Consider the following 16,444-nt stretch of genomic DNA (forward strand, 5'->3'; position numbering starts at 1 on the left):
AATGGTTTATATCTCAGAACATCATAACTTCCACATCCAAGGTTTTCATCATAATTCTCAGTCATGATTTTGATATTGCTAATTTGAAAAGCCAGATAGATTCTGCTATTGTCATCCTAAGTTTCAAAAAGGTTTCTGTAACAGCTTCCTGTGCCTTCCTGAGAGCCCTGCTGAAGGTAATCCCAAAGATCCTCAAATCCCTGGGCCCACAAACAAGTGTGTTGTGCTTCTAGAAATGTTCCTATTGCCTGAAAAAACGTGGGATGTGATTACAGGGACCTTTTCCCAGCTGCCTCGTTGCTTGTGGCACATCCTGCATCACAGTTTACCACCCACACTTTTGTTTGTGGGGATGCAGCACAAATAAATTCAGTGGAATAATCAGCATTGGAAAAAGGAAAGCATCCACTCCCTGTTTCCCAATTATTGTTTATTCTGTACTAGGTGTGTATGCATGTGTGGGTTTTTCCTTCCCCTCCACGTAGGATTATTTGAGCAATGTGGGTGACAGAGTGAGCTCAGATGTTAGGAGGGGCTGTTAAAGTTCAGGAGGGCAGGAATGAGCAGATGCTGCAGGGCATGGGATATGAAACATCACAAACTGCTTTTGTCCTGGGAGTAACTCTAATGTGACAGCCTTTCCATGGTTTCTCTGAAGGGTCTGCTAACAGAGGGTGCCTTGTTCAGGAAGGAGAAGACAACCATGACTGGTGATGACCATTAGCTCCTAAACCTTGAAATCTGTTTTCCCTCCAGCATCTGGTAGTGCCTCTGGAAATTCGGGTGCCAGAAATCATCCCTACCTTGTGCTGTTTGGCAGACAAGCTGCTGCCACTGTTCAAAGCAGCAGGGGAGGGCATTATATGGGAGGAGGACCAGCTCTGTGCCCCTGCCTGGGGCTGGGTGGTCATTACACTGATGCTTAATTGCCTCAACACAAAAGGCTTTGAGAAGTATTCAAGGACACCAAGAACTCTCTGTTTCCTAATTCCTTTCCAGCTATGCTGTAAATACCACATTGCACATCCACTTCTAACCTGGAGGTTTGCTCAATCTCAAACCCTATTCAAAGGAAAGGACTTGAGTAAAGTTGACAAGATTTGTCCATAAGTACTGGAGGCTTTGACAGATGAATGGATTTCACAATACTGCTTGTGTTTGCCAAAATATATGTATGAACTTGAATCTTGGAAATTGAATGCAAAGTGATGGTTTTATATAAAAGTAACTTTAGTCACTGTTACATATTTAGACATATGATGCCAGTCTGGTACCAGATGGGATGGAGACAGTTTAAATAGGACAAATTTAAGTAGTCTGAAAGAAGTTTGATAATTCTTCACGTTTCTCCCTTTTCCTCTTATCCTGAGGTAAACCCTGTGGTTGTTTCCTACACCATTTCTCTTATTTCTCTGTTTCTCTGAGTGGGAACTGCTGTGGTTTAACACTGGCCCAATGCCAGGCACCCACGAGAGTCGCTCACTCACCCTGCCCTGCCACAGATGAGCAGAGAAGAGAAAAAAAATTAACAAATGCTTCACCATGGTCTTCACCATGGCCTGCAGAGGAATCTCAGCTCCAGCACCTGGAGCACCTCCTCACCCTCCTTCTGCACTGACCTTGGTGTTTCCATGTTATTTTCCCTCATATATTCTCACCTCCTCCTCTGACTAGAAGCAAAACTGTGTGACTTTGTTTTGAATTAATTTCTAAATATGTCTCACAGAGGCATTATCAGCCTCTATCACTGGCCCAGTTTTAGCCAGCAGCATGTCCATTTTCAGAGCCCTCCAGGGCTGGCTCTGCTGGACATGGAGGAAACTTCCAGCAGCTTTCCACAGGAGCCACCTGTGTGGCCCCCCTGCTACCAAAAACCAGGCCCTGAAAAACCAGGAACCCTTCTGTTCAGACTTCATGAGCTCATGGAACACTTCAGAAGGACCAGGCTCAATAAATCAAGGTGGGTACAGAGATTGCTTAAGCATCTGGCAAAAGACCCTGTAGTGAGAGATTAGGAAGGGCACTCAGATGGCCCTGGGGAGGAGGTTGCCACAAAAGGAGTTTTCTTCTTTCTCTGTGTCTTATCTCCAATCTTACTGATTAATCTGTGCCTGGGAAAACTGCAGTGTAAATAAAGTGTGTGGGAACTCCCCAGTTCAGTTTGGAAAGCAGTGACATTATAATCTATTAATTAATGTACATTTTTTTACTTACCTGGACTTGTGCAAAGTCACCCCCAACACCCCTTGCTGCTAAATGGAAAAGATCTGGGTTTGATGGATGGAGTGTGACAAGGATAAGGAATTGTCTGCATGGCTGGTTTCAACAGTCAGCAGCTCAGTAACAAGAAACCAGTAACAAGTTGTGTCCCCCAAGGGTCCATACTGGGATCAACATTATTTAATAACTCCACCAGGTTTTTTATATACAGAAAGAGAGATATATTTACTAAAGCCTGGAGTGACTGAACAAGAGATGACATATTTTTACTGAAAAAGGGTAGGTTTAATTTTTTTTAATAATAAGGTTACTGAGACTTGGAAACAAATCCTGAGTTCGCCCTTGTTGTATATCTGCTTCTTTTGAAAACCTGAGAACAAAGAGTTATGCTCTAATTGAAGGTTCTAAGTACTTTTATCATACACCAGATAAGCCAAGATAAACAATAAAACAGCAGTAATTTTTTCAAAAATAGAATGATGAGAAAAACATTTCAATTATCCAAACGCATTGCTTATTTCCATCTATATATATTACTTATATATTATTTTTAGCTTTCTGGTTAGTTGAAAGACATTTATTTCTCTCAAAAGTACTACCATTTACTTACAGATCCAGAAAGGAATACAAAATTGATGTATTTTTTTGGTCAAAACTTTATTTATAAGCAGAACAAAGGGATACTTTCAACATGCAAATTAGCACTGCAGGGCACTGATTTTTAAATAGGGAATGTCTACCATAAAAGCTACTAACCCATACCTTTGGCTAGAGGGAAAAGCCTGTAGAAAACTAATTTCTTTTTGATCTGGATAAAAAGTTTAAATTGAGTAAAACTTTAATGGGATATTATGAAAATAAATAAATAAATTTCTGCCTGTACTAATGTGGAAAAAAAAAAAGAAGGAGCAAAGAGAAGCTGGGACTTTAGAGCTGCAGAGCTCTTCACCTTTGCTTGTTGAGTTGGTTTTTAGTATTTTGGAGAGGTTTTTTTCAGCTTTGCATCTGAGCTTCTGTGAAATAATTACGCTGATGGTTCTGGTTTCTAATGTAGAGCACAGAAATCTGCAAAAGCCATTGGGCAAATTCTGCTGAGTCTTTCACCTCAGATCAGCAGCTCTCAGGTCATTAATCATGCTTTATAAGCTTTAATAGACTAAGTGTTTTAAAGACATCTGCTGAGTCTCAAAGAATAGAGTGCAGACTTTGCTTTTCTGAGATTTCTGTATTAGAGCAGCAATATTGTTGGGGGAGAAAAAATGACCCAACATAAAAAAGCTTTGGCCTTTCCTTTGGTTCTTGCCATGCTGCAGGAGAGGATGATCACACAAGTAATTTATAACTGGACACTGAGGAAATTAAGCTCACCAGGTATTAAATATTTCCTTAGATAAAGGCATTGTCACCACCATCACTTACTCAGGCAGCGAGCATGTAAAGAAAGAATATAAAGAAAGAAGTGCTTTGCATTAATTGATGTGTGAATAAAACACACTTTTGTCCTGCACAACACATCATGCATGCCTGAAACTCACTGCAGGTGACTGGCCTTTTGCTTGTTTACTCTTTTTTTCTCATTCAGGCTCTCAAACAAATATTTTGGTGAAGGCTACTTGCACAAAAAGACATACATTTAATTTTGTCTCGCATTTTAAGTGATGCTAAGCCAGGCATGCAAGCTAATTCTGAGTTGGGTTATTGAGTTAGAAATAATCCTTTTGTAAATACACCATTGCCCTTGTTACCTGTTCACTTGTAGTTCTTTTTTCCATGTATTTTCTAGATATTTTACTGTGAAGTAGCAGCTTCTCAGTACCACAAAACACACAATGGAAAGGAAGGATGGAGGTGGAAAAGAGCAAGCTCTTGGTTATGGATATGTTTGTTCCCAAACACACAATGGGGCAGGAAACAGTTGTGGGAAGGTGTTGTCCATATTTGTGTTAATTGTCCCCTTTTATTCAGTGTTGTGTTGTTATTTTGATTTTTATGAGGGGAATTTTAGGTTTGGTTTGGTTTGTTTGGTTGCCTTTGGGATGTAAGTGCAGGTTCTGTGCTGAATTTGAATTTTCATGAACATTCCTAAATGAAGCATCAGTTCTTGAGCTAAATGCTTCTTCTCCACCCCCATATTTGCTCTTCAGCTCTGAGGCTGCACTCAGGAAGTTCAGTACCTGCTGTTTGAAAGTGCTTTACTAAAATGTGTGAAATGACAGTGAATTCTGCCTTCTCCCACACTTTGCTGGGAAGCACCCCATTCCCAGGCTGGCTGCAATCAGAGCTCTCTTGCCATTTTCCAAACACAGCAAAGCAGAGGCTGAACGTGGGATGTCCTCACTGTGAAGTTGAGGAGCCACTTTCCTTCAGTCCAACTGAGACTTAAGGCCATCAAACCCCCCTCCAGGCTGTGTTTATGGGGCAAAATGCCCAACTTTGAGGTGGGACACCCAGCTGTAATTGCTCTCCTGGCTCTCCTGTGGGAGAGTTCTGCTCTGTGGGTGTGGGGGGAAGCATCAGCTGCAGAGTTCTCTGCTCATTTCCGATGTTTTTCTTCCAATACTTGAACAAAGTATCTTATGCTGAGTCAGATTTTTTGTCTGAGATGATTTTTCTTCCTGGCTTTTTCTACTGGTTAGGGAAAAAAATAAATAATACGAGAAATTTGCACGTAATCCAGAGTAATTTCCCCTTTCCTCTCCTCCCTGTGTTTCTCAGTTTGGTACTGAAGACATTGATTTCTCTTCCAGCCCTTTGAGGCCCGGAATAAAGCCAAGAAAATGGATGAGAAGGTAAACAGAGGCAAAGAAAAATAGATATATGATCAGAGACACAAAGCAGGTTCCTGGCAGAATGTGGAACTGAGCCCTCTTGCTTTCTGCAGAATCCAAGCTTCCCTTAAAAGGGAAACTGAAGGAAATAGGTCAACTCAAGTAGCATTAAATCATGCAGGATGAAAATGTATCCCACTCCTCTCAGAGCTGCAGGATGACACAGAGTTTTAAAACTCCATTTGCTTGTGAGCATCTGGGATGTACAAGGAGGCTCTCTAGGATCTGAGCAGTGTCCCTTGCTTGGTGTGACAGTTTTCCTAACAACTTTCTCACTCTATCTGCTCTCAGCTGTTCTGTTTTTGTTTTTTTTTTAAAGGAAAGTTGAGTCATTGCCACTTTTTATCCTCTCCTTTCTGCCTTAATGCGATCTTCCTTCACTTACTGCTTTTTTTTTTTTTTTTGCCTCTTTCCATTTTATGAGAATTTTATTCTTGCCTTCATATAATTTCAACACTTCTCAGCTTCTCTCTCATAATAAAAAAATGCAAGCCTTATGCTATGGCATTCTGAAATAAAACTCCATAGTAACAGTCCTGTTTCAGCTGCTCCTAGAGAAAGGGGAAGGCAGCATTATTTTATTAAATTTTTAATAGGTTGTTTATGGTCCTGCTCTCAAGTTCAGAGTCCTGACATCATGCAGGGTACCCTCCAAAAATATTAATTTCAAATTCTTTTCTGAATGTTTGATAAGTAGGAAAAGCATTTTCTAATGGATTTCATGCAGTAACATCTTTTACAGGACAAGTCCTGGGAAAGGTGGCAGAGTTCAGGATGAATGACAGAAAGGAGAGAGGAAATAATATTTGTCCTTAGAGAAAGGATCAGGAAAGAGACCTGGAAAATGGAATTGAATGCTACTATTTTCTTCATGAAACTTGGCTGTAGATAGATATGTGATATACTCTCAAAAAAACCCAAAACCCTAATTTCAGTGCAGACACGTGAAAATTGTCGTTTTTCAATTTCTTTTGGCTATTTTGTCCGTTTATTAGTATAATTTGCCCATATTAATTAATGGGCTGAAAGAGATCAGAGAGTACTATTAACAATGGAATGGAAAAGAGAAATCAGCACTGAATATTCCTAGAAATCTGAAATTGAAAATGCCTGTTTAAAGCTCATTCTTAGGCCTACTGTAATATGATACTGCTCATTGCTAATTATCTTCCTGTTAATCTCCCAGCATTGGCTTAATTTGCATTTTAATATATAAGCCACACCTGTTAAAGATAAACAGCCTTGCTCTAAAGATTTCCATAGCTGATAAATCCCAGCCTCATTTGACCTCCCTCAAAGATCAGGATGTGAGCAGGTGCCTGAACAGACTGTGAATTTTATTTTCTCCACGGTTTAGCACAAGGGATTGAGTCCATATTCCCTGTCCATCGTATCTCCTGGTAGTAGATTGTGGATTTTATTACTTCTTGCATGTTCTCAGAGTCCTCAGCTTCCTTAGCCCTCATCTCCCACTCCTTCTGCCTGGGATGAGCATCCCAGAGAGAAAGTGTCCTCAGGGGATGGACAGAGACCCTGTGACAGTGCCAGTGGCCAAAACCATAACCCTCTGTCAAATCCATCAGTGAAACTTGCATGTAACCCTGTAAATCTGATAATAATCTAACCCAGACAGTAAACAGAAGTAGTACCAGTAAAAATGGATTATTTTTCTGCCTGTGAAAACACAGGTACACATGGTAGGGACTTTTCTGGGTAAACTTATAGATAATAAGCTTTGGATCTCAGGAGTGAAGAGCCCTGTAATTCTTCCAGGCTCATTTGAGTTTTATTTTATTGTCTTATTCTTTTGTAATTCCATGTTGAGCCTCTCTTTGCATGAGGAGCTGTTTGACATTTGTCCTGTGAAACTGCACTTCAGGTTATGTGTTTGTGACAGCAGTGAGGTAGAGTGGCCTGTGGCTAAAGATTCCTTAAGTGGGAAGTATATTGATGGTTTTTCTTATGAGATGGGAATTCTGGATAAATTTTATCCCCTGGCGCTGATTAGCACAGAACTTTCCAGTGAACAGTCTGTGTTGGTTGCATTTATTTGAAATAAATTCCAGTTGTGAAAAGCGCTAGGGAGGGCGCTGGAATGAAGGGCTCCAGCTCTGGGGATGGGCAGCAGGTGGCAGCCACAGACCGTGGAAATTCCTGCCTTGCTGCTTCCAGCCAGGTGAGAATGGCTTTTAAAACTCTCTGGGACCCAGAAAAACATACATTTACCTTTCCTGGGTTACACATTGGTGTTTGGAACAAAACAAATGGATTTATCCTCTCTAGCAGCGTTTGCATTATAAAATATGCCCACAAAACTTGTCTGCTGCCTCAATGTGTGTATGAAACACTTTATTCTTAGGTATGGTGCACAGACTGACAAGTCAAGCAATGGAGTGGAAAAACAATGAAAGTGAAAGTGTGCTTCAGAGGCCTCCAGCTTGCCCAACCACCTGCCCCTTATCCTTGAAAACAAACTTATCCCAAACTCCCAAGCTGGGGAGGAATGCCATACCTCTGGCTGGTTTGAAGAAATACATCATTACATTCTGGAAATGAGAAGTTGAGGGGTACAGCTGTTCCCCCAAATGCACATGATACTTTATCATTCACAGTCTTTCTTAATCCATCACCTCCTCACAATGTTTGTATGTTGTTTGTTTGTTTGTATTGGTTGGATGTGGGTTTGTTTTTTTCCTGCAGTGAAAAGAACTTGTTTTTTTGCACACAGATACTGTTATGTTCTGTTTTGATGATGTTAGTAAAGATTTTAAAAGGAAGTTAGTCCCCATGGTACATTCTGCTGTTTCAGAGTTTTCTAAGCTTTTCCACATAGTGTTGGTGGCCTAAAATATATAGCTTTATGAAAAAAAAATAGATTTTGATTTGTGGAATTCATTGTGCACTAGTATATATTTAAAATCTCTAAAAAGGCTCTTTATCAATGATTTGTCCAAATATGCTAAGTGACTGGTTTGTAATAATTAATTATTTCCAGATTATTTCACTTTAACAGGGCCATTCTTAATACAAATGCATAACTTGAATCATGGAATGGCTTGGGTTGGAGAGAACCCTAAGGAATATCTGGTTCCACCCCCCTGCCATGCACCTCTCACCAGACCAAGTAGCTCCCTCAACCTGGCTTTAAGCACTCTCAGAGCTGGGGCAGCCACAGCTTCTCTGAGGTAATTTCCCCCCCCCCTTCTCCTCTTTTTGCCTTCCTTCTTAAAGATTTTTAGAGGGCAACCTAAAAATATCACTTGGGTCTTCATCTTCACTCCTGAATTCTTTCTCACAACAGATTTGCATTCTTGGCCCACACTGCTGATGTCAAACCTGAACAGTCATAAAGATCTCATTCAAAAGGTGTGGTGGGAACTGGAGATATTCTTCATTTATTTATTCATTCTGATCCATGGAAAATGTTACATGCAGTGATTTCTTGTTTTCGTTTCAATAGTCAGTAGAAGGAAGAGGTTTTATTCCTGGATATTTCATAACATGATTTGCATAGGGGATGGCATTTTTGCATCATGGCATTAAATCCCCAGACTGCTAATTGAAGTCTGACAGCTGTTGGGATTAATATGGGTACTACTTGCTTCTATTCTGCAAGGCTGGACTATCTATTGGGATTTTTGTTTTCAAACATTCATTGTGCTTCGTTAAGCTTACATGAAGCAATGGTAATTAAACATTTGTGTGTCATGTAAAGCAGTTTGTTGCTGGCAAACACCTAATTTAATGGCAGGCAGGATACAGAGAGTTATCTGGTTTAATGGTTGAATTATTAGAATCTCTGAATGCATTTGAGGATGTTAAGCTTAAATTTGGACCAGGGACTGGAAAACCCTGAGCAGTTTCACCATGTTTTTAGGAATACAGCATCTTGTGGCATGACATCCTCTCGTGGTGAGAGGATGTGGCTTGTTCTGAGTAATTTTTTAAAGAATGGAATTTCATTTTCAAGAGAACTGGGAAGAGGATTTTCTGCTTGTATAACCCTGAGGTTTTCCCAGCAGAATACCTTCTGAATCAAGACATGGTTTGTGAAACACACAAAGCATCACGAATGCTGTAACATGAAACCTGGGCTTTGCTCTGTGGGTGTCTTCAGAAGAGTTCAGCTTAGCATGGCACAACGTTCAGCATGGGAGGCTGAGAGGCCTCTCCAGTCTCTCAGAAGCACTGCTGGAGCAGAAGGCTCACTCTGCTTCCCTCCAGTGGGTGCTGATAGAACTCAAGCTGAAAACACTTGGCAGCATCCACCCACTTTCCTTTGTGTGGGCTGGAGGTGCCTTTGGGGGGACAGATCTCTTGGGGCTACATGTGACATCGTGTTAGATGTCATGCCACCCGGAGCAGACATTCTGAGGAACTACTTTGCTACTGTTTGTTAGAAATTTTGAAAATTATAAGTGAAAAACAGGGGAAAAAAATCCTTTTCAGTTGAAAATTCCTGCCTGTCAACATTGGCCCTCAAATGGTCTTTATAAAATTTTGTGTCTGAATAATTTTCTCCTCTCAGCATATCATACAATCCCTAACTTCACTTCTTTGTGCCTTTTTTTCCTGTTTGGTTCCTCTCCTCAATCCTTCCATTAATCATTCCTCTGAATAGCTCCTTCTAACTGAGCTACCATCATTCTGACTGAAAAATTGTGGATTTACTCTTGTCTTGAGTGTGCCTTTTTTTTTTTGTTGTTGTTCATTCAGCTTTGGATTGATGGTTTTTATTGATTATTATCTATGTAAAGTAAGTATTAACCAGGAGCATGGAGCAGGAAGAAAATGTGAGGGTGGGGAGGCCCTGGCCCAGGCTGTCCAGAGGAGCTGTGGCTGTCCCTGGATCCCTGGAAGTGCTCCAGAAGAACACAATTCAGGATATTCTATGAATCTACGATTTTACTCAGCAAAACTTGCTTTTAGCTAATTATCTGTGGCAATGCCGGGGATAAAAAGTTGAATCAAGATGCCAAGTAATTAAATTTAATTTATATATTATTATGAAACAAGGGGAGACCGTGAGGCTGCCAAATGTAACAGGGCCAAGGATTGGAACATTTGCCTTGGCACATTTTTGGGGTGTCAGGAAAAGAAGGTGGTTTTCTTTTTCCTTACAATGAGATATAACTCTATAGAGAGGATAATTAAGAGTTCTTTTTTAAATAAGGGGCCTACCATATGGAACTTTAATTGCAATGGTATTTAGGGAAGTCAAATAATCTTTTGTAAATAAAGGTGAAGGAAATGCTGTTTTCTTCTGAAATGATTCTAGATTCTTTCCTTCTGCAAAGATGACAAATAGGAATGTTGTTTGTGGAAACACTCAGCCGTTTCCAGGAGTGTTACTGATGTGCAGGAACAAAAAAGGGCTTGCTAGAATTCCTTGGACTATGCAGAGCACCTTATTTAGGCAAATTCTGGCTAGCAAATCATGCCTTGAGTGTGGAATGTATGAACAAAAGTGTGCATCCCTTACCTGATGTAAGGAAAAAGTCAGACAAGATTTACTCAGTTCCACCTTCTTCCTTCAATCACTCCAGAACTATATTTTTCCACAGTGAGATATGCATATTTTTTTAATGACTCACTGGAGGATTCACCTTTTTGAAAAAAGTGTAGCTGTATCTAAGCTTAAAAACTTTTATTGCAGTTTCAGACCGAATTTCAAAACTATTTAAGGCAATACAGGTGTGTAATAAAAATTTCATGCCTTTACTCAGAGGTGCACGAGCCAATGTCATTATAGCCACTGTAATCATCAGGAAATCAACATATATTTAGAATTTATCCTTTCTACTGAACTTTTAGGTGCTAATTAGAATGAGAAGTTTGCTACGGAGTGCAACTGAGCCATGGTCAATGTGCTTAATTAAAAAAAAAACAAAACACCTCAGAAAACTCAAAGAACTGTGAGATATGGTAACATTTTAAGGCTTTGGACATTTCCTCTTTCAGGTGGAATATTCATCCTGTTGTTTTTAAAATAAAGAAGGAAAGGATTTTACAGGGCAAATTGATGACAACCTGGTATGACTTGGCACTGGTCACAGGCAGTCATTTTCTCTTTGAAGTCAGGCAGGAAGGTTTCTGTGTCCCCCTCAGACTGACAAAAATCTGCTTGGTGATAAAACTGTTGCATGAGCATAAAGAGTTGATTCATGAAGCCAGAGAAAAGTCTGATTTAAAAGAGTTAACAAGTCTCTGACACAGCCCCTGCACAAACTTTATCTGAAAGAAGAGGGAGAAGTTATTTTGGAAAAGCTGAAGAGTTTGTTCTGGAGGCAGCAGGATCATCACTTCCATATCCCAAGTCCTTGTCCCCATTCCTCTGGGTTCAGCCTATGCTTGGGTAAGGAATCCCAATGAACAGCTCTGGCAAGTGATGTCACAGGATTTCAGCTTGCAGATTTGATGGATTAAAACTGGTGGAACACATCATTAAAAGTTCAGGTTCCAATTAGTCTTATTTATTTATTGTCTGGAAAAGATTTAGCAAAAAAAAGCCTCAAACATGTGAGCTTAAAATACCATTTTGGCAGCAGCTTTTTGTTATGCCAGAGCAAGAAACTAAACTTTGAAATTCACTTTTTGTCTATAACTATTTAAACCAGAAGTAGATCTTTTTGTGGTGTATCTGATAATGATAAGGAGCTGGTGTTGCTTACATTTCTCATTTCCCACTCATGCAGTGATAGACAAGGAATATTGCAATTTATGTGAAAAGCCTAACTCAGCTTTTTTTTTGTCAAAGCAAATTTGTATTCTTACAAGAATGGAGAGCCATAATTTCCTCCAGTGCTGCCAAAATTTTCTTACTATGAACCAGGCTGTGAATTGGGATCCAGAAACTTGTGCTTTTGGCAAAAATAGTTTTTATGTTGGAGAATCTGCAGAGAAACCTAGATACAATTTGTGTATATGTGTATATATACTTATAAATTAGATCCATTAATTGATGCCCTATATCAGGATATTAATGATAATGAATGAAAATATCAGGAAATTAAGCAATACTGTAAATCTTTTACTTTTTGTATTTGAAAAACAAGACAGACAAAACTCTACCCAGTTACTAACCAGAGGTTATAGTACAAATGATTAATTCTCATTTATAGGAAACTACCAACTAGAGCTACCAAAAACCCCAACATGTCCATTTTCATCCTCCATGAAACCTAAATGGGAATTCCCAATCAGTTCCTTAAGAGAAAACCAATCCCTTCCCGAATGGGATCACTCAAAAATTTCTTAAGGCAAATTTGTTTTCAGATTTGTTCTTTCTCAGGGAATTAAATTGGTTTAAATACTGGAAAGGTTCCTTGGAAGTTTCCAAGTCTCTCCCAACACCATGAGTCAGATGTCTTCAGGTTGTGTTGTGCCAGATTTGATGTCAAATGCTAATCCAGTGGGGTTTTCCACTAGACTTCCTAATGGAGATTGAATGGGATTTTACTATGTGAAATAACGGGATTTTATCTGAATCACCAAAGCCAATATAAAAAATCCGGTTCTGTTAACACGCTCGTTAAAACATTTTTAAAGGCATAAAGTGTTGAAGAAAAGAAGTAAAATTTTATTTTCTATACAGTGATATCAAATTTGAATGTTAATTAATTAATTAGCATATTAGTGCAGCACAAAGTCCCTGCTCTGGGTAGTCTTGGTGGCAACAGCAAGCTTTGATTATTCCTCGTTTTCAAATTCTGTCTGCTCTCCAAGACCAGGGCATGCTTTCACAAGCACAGTTGTTGCTGCTCACTGGAAATTTTCTGAAGAAGAAAGGAAGTGTTGCCTCATGGCTGGGTTTGGCAGGTCCTCCCTGAAATTAGGGAACTGTTGGTCATGGGTGGCCTGGTGACATCTGCCCTGGGACCAGCATCACTGGGTGACCTTTGTGAATAAAACTTACCTTTTTGTAACTTTTATTCGATTGATAAAAGATCCAATGAGCTTCCAGCTCTTGAGGATTTGGGGGTTTGTTGTGTTTATTTTTTCTTTATATTTTTTGTCCTATTTGGGCTGAGACCAATTCCAAGAGCTCTTATTTTCCCACAGACTGGGAATCCAGCTCGTTTGGCGAGCTCCAATTGTTCTGCAGCCTGTCTCCCACACTGCTGCACATTCTTGAGCAGAACTGTTGTCTTCATCTGAAATGAAAAACTTTAAGTGTAGATGCATGAATTTGGCTTTGCCACCCTCCCATCTTTGCCCTTTCTTAAGTAAATAATAATTTCAAACACATGGAACTCAGTTTAGGAAGAAAACACAAAGTCCATGTTTATGTGAAACAGTGGAAGCAGAAGCCCTGCACCCGTTTTTCAAAGATCTTTTAAGAGCAAGTTCTGAAAATTGTCCAAAGAGAAATAAAGGCAGAATTAGAGCCCCAAGTGGCAGCTGAGTAGATGACAAGTGCTACTTCTAGCCCAGTCCTGTGGAAAACGGCAAAATAATGGGAATATGGATTTTTAAGCCATGGTTAATAGAATGTCACCTGTACAATCTGGAGCTTGATTTTACATGAGGAGAGTAGATTGTTTATCAGTTGGGAGCTAGAGAAAATTCATAGGTGCTGTCTGTCATAGAGTTTTAAAAAATAATCTCAATTTCTATTAAATGCTGTTGTGTGTTTTACAGGGACAAATCTTTAGTAGATCTCAGTGACTAATGCCCATCTCTGGCACCCTCAATGCCCAGACAGGAAAAGGATTATTGCTTATATTGCTCTCAATTTCTTTTTTCCGGATAAGCAGAAGTTACCCCACATTCTTAGGAGCTGCTAGTTGATAATTGTTCACAAAAGAAAGTTAAAATGATCCAGGAGATTACTGGATAAAGAAATTTCCTATGTCTGCCTTAGCAACTCACCATCTCCCTCCTTATTTTGCTTTTTTTTTTTTTTTTGTAAGCCCCTTAATTATAAATAATATAAATAGATCCATTGTCTCGTAGCACCCACAGTTGCAAGATAAACACAGAGGAGTTTGTCCTCACCAACAGTGAGGTGAAGTAAGTGAGATTGTTGATGGCATGAGCCTTGTTGGATTTGGCTGGCTCCCAAATGCACATATTAGCACAGAATCTTTCACCTGATGAGGACTAATGGTGCTGGAATGTGTGGCAGCAGGAGGAGATGTATAGGAGCAGTTTGCTCTAATCCAAGTGTATTATTCCTGTGGTTTGTTTTGGTGTGAGTCAGGCTGGCAGTGATCTGGTGAGGTAATCTGCTGAGGAATGGGGACATGTGACATTCCTCTCTCCCTCCATGCTCCCACCTGAGCAATGAGTGCAGAAAAGATGGGCACAGTGTGAATTGCTGGGGCTGCCTGGGGAGTTGTGTTCCTAGAAAGGAGCAGGATGGGTACAGACCCAGCTTATCAATTGGCCCAAAGCAATGTTAGATGCAGACACTGATAGGAGCTCTGTTGAGGAAAATGAGGACAGCTCACTCATGCAGGTGTTCACCCAGCTCCTGTGCTTGGTGTGTGCCTGTGTGTCTGCCTCTCCTTGTCCCACTGCTGAAATGTGGATAGACAGCAGCTTTCACATGTCTGAGGGGAACAAGACAGCCTAGAAAACCCAGAACAGCAGCAGTGTCTGTCACAGGCTTCCCAGGGTCACTGGGGAAGGGAAAATGGCTGCAAACTAAAAAAAAAATATCGTTTAGGTTAAATATTAGGAAGAAATTCTTCACTGTGAGCTTGGTGCTACAATGGAAAAAGTTTTCCAGAGGAGCTGTGGCTGCCCCTGGATCACTGGAAGTGTCCAAGGCCAGGCTGGACATGGTTTGGAGCAGCCTGGGACAGTGGAAGGTGTCCCTGCCCATGGCAGGGGGTGGAATTGGATCATCTTTTAAGACTCCTTCCAACCAATCCATCCTGTAATTCTGTGATAATACCTAAGTAAAAAGATAATGACCACAGAAACCTCTATGATTACTGACTCTGTCATATTTTAGCCCATATTTTAATTGGGCACCATTATGCCCCTCTAGTAGGCACAAAAGAAGTTTTAGGAAATAGAAATCCTCTCATTACCATTCATTTATCTTATTTTAACAACTTCAGTGCTGTTCTTGTAGGAAATTGGAGGTTCTACCAGATTGCTGAGGTTCTATAAATGATTTGTATGGAGTTAGCCTTGCCTTTTTTATGGAATGAGAGGGGAAATGGGCACACAGTGTGGCCACATGAGTCACATACATCTGTCTTTGTGGGTGTCCTATTTGATTAATTAAAGTTTACAGCCATTTCAGCTTTCTTCACACCAGGCCCCCAAACAGCATGTGAGTAATTTGGTACTTCAGGGGCTGCCTGGAGGTGACACATTTTCCCAACTTTTTCTGTATTTGAAGGTGTTTGTCTTTCAGGCATGAAATTCAGAATGTGGAGGTTTTATTTTTGGCTTACAGATATCATTAAAGTCTGCCCCTTGCTGGTGGTAAATGTGGTATTAAAAACCTGTGAGGATAATAGAAATAGGAGCAAGGGAGAGAAGTTCTGTCTTGAGCTTGACACATTTTTCCACATGGTTTAGTAATAAATTCTAAAAACAAATTGCAGCTTTTCTCTGTTGGGATGACTGAAAATCAGTAGCAGACGCCTTTAATTCTCCCACATTCCAGGTAATAGGACTTTTCCAGGAATGGCTTCACTTGGTTCAGAGACTGTTCTTGATGTGCCAGACTGTAAATGTCAGGCTTGGGCAGGGTGGTGATTGCTCTGCTGTGTCCTCCTGAACTGTCATCAGTGTGAAATGAATAAGGATGTTTTGGCTCTTGCTGTAGTTGTGATTAGCTGAGCAGTTTTATGGGTTTATTTTGCCTTTTTAAACCATTTCCATCCAGCATAGCACAGACAGGTTCAGTTTTCCTGCTGAAATCTCCTCCAGCACTTTATTCCCTGAATGTCCCTCTTTTTTTTCCCCCTGCTCCATGGCCAGCTGTCTTGATTTGGGATTGGTGCTCCTCAATTTAGTGCTGCCACAGAGATGCTCCAAACCCTAATGATTGCTCTGGGTGATGTCTGAAAATCTGTCTTGTCTCAAAGTCTGGTACCTTGTCAATTGTTTCCCCACTATTAATATGGGGAAAAAAACCCAATCTTACAGCCTATCCACAAATCAAAGAGTTTAGAATTTCTACATCAATAATATATATTAAATATCACAGATCTTGCTTTCCTGAATGTTTCCAGAATGGATAACTTAACACCACCAGATATCCTGTGTTCTCCTTCACTTGGAAGTAGGACAACTGAAATACAAAGTCAAGTTTATTTACACAGAGAAACCTGTTAGTGACTGTCACCATTAGTCACCACTTGATGTAGAGGGAGTTGGTGTGGAAAGAGAAAGCAAATATAATGGGGAATGAGATATTTCCAGTCATTTAC

The sequence above is a fragment of the Sturnus vulgaris genome, chromosome 2 (assembly GCF_052056855.1).
Source record: "Sturnus vulgaris isolate bStuVul1 chromosome 2, bStuVul1.hap1, whole genome shotgun sequence".
In the NCBI taxonomy this organism is placed as follows: domain Eukaryota; kingdom Metazoa; phylum Chordata; class Aves; order Passeriformes; family Sturnidae; genus Sturnus; species Sturnus vulgaris.